The sequence below is a fragment of the Giraffa tippelskirchi genome, chromosome 13, assembly GCF_054371585.1.
Source record: "Giraffa tippelskirchi isolate mGirTip1 chromosome 13, T2T-mGirTip1v1.2.pri, whole genome shotgun sequence".
NCBI classification, from domain to species: Eukaryota; Metazoa; Chordata; class Mammalia; order Artiodactyla; family Giraffidae; genus Giraffa; species Giraffa tippelskirchi.
The window spans coordinates 90,027,777-90,033,419 of record NC_137287.1 but is presented as its reverse complement, the minus strand read 5'-3'; the positions used below and the strand labels follow the sequence as shown (position 1 = coordinate 90,033,419).

At 42.8% G+C, this 5,643-nt stretch overlaps 1 long non-coding RNA gene across 1 annotated transcript; it reads left to right on the top strand.

Annotated features, from left to right (window-relative positions):
• Positions 1–657: 657 nt before the first annotated feature.
• LOC145533420 (uncharacterized) lies at positions 658–5,345 on the top strand. Its single transcript, XR_014074055.1, has 4 exons — positions 658–3,177; positions 3,409–3,513; positions 4,062–4,101; positions 5,159–5,345. It is a non-coding gene; the product is annotated as an uncharacterized LOC145533420 (long non-coding RNA).
• Positions 5,346–5,643: the final 298 nt, after the last annotated feature.

Sequence of the window (5,643 nt, the reverse complement as noted above, 5' to 3'; positions counted from 1 at the left end):
ATGGCAACCCACTCCAGTATTCTTGCCTGAAGAATTCCATGGACAGACCATAAGGTCGCAAAGAGTTGGCCACTACTGAGTGACTAACACTTTGCAGTAAGGAGCTCATGATCTGAGCTACAGTCAGCTCCCTGTCTTGTTTATGTGGACTATATAGAGCTTCTTCATCTTCAGTTGCAAAAAATATCATCAGTCTGATTTCGGTATTGACCATTTGTGATGTCCATGTGTAGAGTTTCTCTTGTGTTGTTGGCAAAAGGTGTTTCCTATGACCAGTGTGTTCTCTTAACAAAACTCTGTTAGCCTTTGCCTTGCTTCCTTTTGTACTCCAAGGCCAAACTTGCCTGTTATTCCAGGTATCTCTTGACTTCCTACTTTTGCATTCCAATCCCCTATGATGAAAAGGACATCTTTTTTTGGGTGTTAGTTCTAGAAGGTCTTGTAAGTCTTCATAGAACTGGTAACTTCAGCCTCTTCAGCATCAGTGGTTGGGGCATAGACTTGGCTGTTGAGTGATTTGCCTTGGAAATAACAGAGATTATTTTGTTTTTGAGATTGCACCCAGGTATTGCATTTTGGACTTTTTTGTTGACTATGAGGGCTACTCCATTTATTCTAAGGGATTCTTAGCCACAGTAGTAGATATAATGGTCATTTGAATTACATTCGCCTATTCTGATCCATTTTACTTCACTGATTCCTAAGATATCTATTTTCACTCTTGCCATCTCCTGCTTGACCACATCCAAATTACCTTGATTCATGCACCTAACATTCCAGGTTCCTATGCAATATTGTTCTTTACAGCATCAGACTTTACTTTCACCACCAGACAGGTCCACAACTGAGCATCATTTCCACTTCAGCCCAGCTATGTCATTCTTTCTGAAGTTATTAGTAACTGCCCTCTGCTCTTCCCCAGTAGCATATTGGACACTTTCTGACTTGGGGAGCTCATCTTCCTGTGTCATATCTTTTTGCCTTTCATACTGTTCATGGGGTTCTCCCAGCAAGAATACTGGAGCGGTTTGCCATTCCCTCCTCCAGCAGACCATGTTATGTTAAAACTCTCCACTATGACCCATCTGTCTTGGGTAGCCCTACATGGCACTCATAACTTAATTGAGTTATGCAAGCCCCTTCACCATGACAAGGCTGTGATTCACGAAGCAGTTTGTAACATTGTACAGGAGTCAGTGACCGAAACCATTCCAAAGGAAAAGAAATTCAAGATAAAGTGGTTGTCTGAGGAGGCTTTACAAATAGCTGAGGAAAGAAGACATGCAAAAAGCAAGGGAGACAGGGAAAGGTATACCCAACTGAATGCAGAGTTCCAGAGAATAGCAAGGAGAAATAAGAAGCCTTCTTCAATGAACAGTGCAAAGAAATAGAGGAAAACAATAGAATGGGAAAGACTAGAGATCTCTTCAGGAAAATCTGAGATAAAAAGGGAACATTTCATGTAAGGATGGGCACAATAAAGGACAGAAGTGATAAGAACTTAACAGAAGCAGAAGAGATTAAGAAGAGGTGGCAAGAATATACAGAACTCTTCAGAAAAAGTCTGGAAACCATGATGGTGTGGTCACTTACTGAGAGCCAGACATCCTGGAATATGAAGCAAAGTGGGCCTTAGGAAGCATTACTATGAACAAAGCTAGACGAAGTTATGGGATTCCAGCTGAGCTATTTCATCCTAAAATATGATGCTGTTAAAATGCTACATTCAAATGCCAGCAAATTTGGAAAGCTCAGCAGTTGCCAGAGGACTGGAAAAAGTCCATTTTCATTCCAGTTCCAAAGAAGGGCAATGCCATTTTGTCAGGTTCACACTACCATACAATTGCACTCATTTCACATGCTAGCAAGATTATGCTCAAACTCTTTTAAACTAGGCTTCAGCAGTACCTGAACCGAGAACTTCCAGATATACAAGCAGGATTTAGAAAAGGCAGAGGAACCAGAGATCAAATTGCCAATATTCTTTGGGTCTTAGAGAAAGCAAGGGAATTCCAGAAAGACATCTGCTTCTGCTTCACTGACTACACCAAAACCTTTGACTCTGTGGATCACAACAAACTGTGGAAAATTCTTAAAGAGATGGGAGTACCAGACCGCCTACCTGTCTCCTGAGAAACCTGTATGCAGGTCAAGAAGCAGCCATTAGAACCAGACACAGAACAATGGACTAGTTCAAAATTGGGAAAAGAGTACCACAAGGTTGCATATTGTCACCCTGTTTATTTAACTTCTGTGCAGAGTACATCATGTGAAATGCTGGACTGGATGAATTACAACCTGGAGTCAAGGTTGCTGAGAGAAATATCAATAACCTCAGATATGCAGATGATACTGCTCTAATGGCAGAAAGTGAAGAGGAACTAAAGAGCCTCTTGATGAGGGTGAAAGAAGAGCGTGAAAAAGCTGGCTTGAAACTCAGGTTTCAAAAAACTAAGGTCATGGTATCTGGTCCCATCACTTTATGGCAAATAGTAGGTGAAAATGTGGAAACAGTGACAGACTTTATTTTCTTGGGTTCCAAAATCACTGCAGATGGCAACTGCAGGCATGAAATTAAAAGACACTTGCTAAAGGAAAGCTATAACAAACCTAGACAGCATATTAAAAAACAGAGACATCAATTGCCATCAAAGGTCTGATAGTCAAAGCTATGGTTTTTCCAGTAATCATGTATGCATGTGAGAGTTTGACCACAAAGAAGATTGAGTGCTGAAGAATTGATGCTTTTGAATTGTGGTGCTGGAGAAGACTTTTGAGAGTCCCCTGGACAGCAAGAAGATCAAACCAGTCAATCTAAAGGAAATCAATTCTGAATATTCATTGGAAGGACTGATTCTGAAGCTGAAGGTCCAATACTTTGGCCACCTGTTGCAAAAATCCAACTCATTGGAAAAGACCCTGATGCTGGGAAAGATTGAAGGCAAAAGGAGAAGAGGGCAGCAGAAGATGAGATGGTTATATAGCATTATTGATTCAGTGGACATGACTTTGAGTAAACTCCAGGAGACAGTGAAGGACAGGGAAGCCCTGTGTGCTGCAGTCCATGGGGTCACAAAGAGTCAGACAACATAACAACGGAACAACAACATACCCTTTTTGGCATATTGGAGGGCAGCAGCAAATGCCTCTGGATCATCTGCCCAATCCTGCCTGTAGGTAAGTTACCAAAAATAAATTTCATAATTTCACTTTATGAATTTGCCTGCTTTGTTTTGCTGTCTCAAAGTTCCTTCTCAATTCATAGGATATTGTTCTAAATCTCTGTTTTCTGACAAAAGCGATGGTGTGTCAATTTTGAGCCTAAGTCTTAGGAGATCTTACACATTCCTGCTTACTCTATTGCTCCTCTGCCATTGCTGTGAGAAAAACATACATGTCTGGTTCCAGCAGGATGATGAGAGACGTGTGGTGCTGAGATGCTCCCCCAAGCAACCCATAGCCCTGCCCTGAGGAACACAGCTGTGCCCACCTGAGCCAAGCCAACCTGCAAATGTGAGTGATAATATAGGATTGTGATTTTAAGCCATGGAGTTTTGAGATAGTTTTTTTACACAGCAATAGCTGACTGATACAGGTGCTCTGAAGGGAAAAAGAAGCTGAGATAAAGAAGCATCTGAAGGAACATACTTAGGCAGGATGGTATGAAAAATTCTGGAATGGAGCTGATACTTAGACTGAGACCTGAAGGTTGAGAAGCTCCCCACATGATAATGAGAGAGGAGTATGAGGAGGCAAAGTTCCTGAGGCTGGAAATAGCTTGTGTTTTAGCAGAAGACCTGGGTGGCTAAGGCAGAGTTATTCCAGGAAAAGGGGCAAATGAAGCTAGAGAGAGGTACAGAGATTTGCAGGCCAGGGTAAAGTGTTTGAATTTTATTCTCAGTACAATGGGAAGATTTGAAAAGATTTTAAGGAGGAGAGGGAGAAAGAAGAAGAAGGAGAAAAGAGGAAGGGAGAAGAGGAAGGAGGGGAGTAGATGAGAAGAGAGGAGAGAGGATTGCTTTTATAGTTTTAATTGACCATCTTTGTCCTTGTGCAAATAGAAGCAAGAATGCCAGCTGGGAGACTGTTGAAGATATCCAGGTGAGATAACGGCAGAGCCCGGGCCAGGTGGTGACAGTGACAATACTGAGAAATGAGTGGGTTAATACTGCATTTTAGAATAGATTTCATAGGACCAAGCCTTCTGGTCTGGGGTATGATGGAGAACTATCATCGGCAACTAATTCCCCACCCCTAGAAAACTATTCCTGGAAATCCAGAGGAAAAAAAGAAGAAGATAGATGATGGGTATGTCCATGGCATTTGAGTAAGAGTGTAGAACTAATAGAAGCAGTGTAGTAACTAATATTTGTTGAGCATTTACTATTTTCTATATACTTCCCTAAGCTTTTGACATCTTATACCAACCTGTGAGATAGGTCTTTATCTCCACTTTACAAATGAAACAGAGCTACCATGAGGGTCAGTGACTTGTTCAAGGGCACACATAGCTGGTAAGAGGAGCACAGTGATCTGGGGTTTGGCACAATCTCTCTTTTGGCTACACTCCAGGGGAGGATACCAGGAAAATAGTGTTGGACTTTGCCTTTAGTCGTTCAGAGATCCCTCATTTGGATCTAAGCAATGTCCCCCATGTGGTGAAAAGCTCTTTTGTCTTCTTAGGTCTATACCTAAGACTAGAGCTGACACCCAGTCTTTGAAGACTGGTAAAGCCTGCAGGGTTTTCAGGATTGATTAGCCATTCTGTAGTGGGCAGAGGGAGACATGTTAGATCCAAATCTGGTTGCGTTGATCCTCCTGGACTCCCAGCAGCTCCAGCCCCACCAGTTCATTCAGTATCTTAGGAAGATGCCCCGATGAGGCAGGAAACTCCTTCAAAGTAACTGCAAGCCCTTCTCAGTGAAAGAGCCCAATCTACCTCTCGGCCAAGCCTGGTAGAGGACTCATGTGAACTGGAAATGCCTAAATTAGGGGAAGAATGTGCCTTGAACATTGTTCTCTTCTCTGAGAGGATTTGATAAATGGAAATAGAGAGGAAGCCAGGGGACCGAGCAGGGAGTGGTTACAGGGATTGGTTCTATGACTTATAAGCTGAACACAAGATTGTTGACACCAGGCTTTCCAAACCTCTTGACAGGGCACTTGGAACCAGAAATGCTATCTGCAGCTGCTTCTGCTTTGGGTGGAGACTGCGTCAGTGCAGAGCCAAGTGGAGTCTCCTACCCGCACACCACGGCCATGACCTTCACTTGAAGACTCCAGCAGCAAGAGATGATTCTCCAACTTTGTTGATGAAAAATTTTTAAATGCAAAAATTTATTTATTTTTGGCTGTGTTGTGTCTTTGTTGCTGTATATGGGCTTTTCTCTAGTTTCAGAGAGTGGGGACTGCTTTCTAGTTGTGGTGCTTGGGCTTCCCATTACAGTGGCTTCTCGTGTTCTGGGGCATGAGCTCTAGGTACACAGGCTTCAGTAGTTGTGGTCAACAGACTTAGTTGCCCCATGGCATGTGGGATCTTCCTGCACCGGGGATGGAACTGACGTCACTCGCATTGCAAGGTAGATTCTTAACCACTGGGCCACCAGGGAAGCCCCTAAAGTTTATTAAAAGGAGGCAACAAGG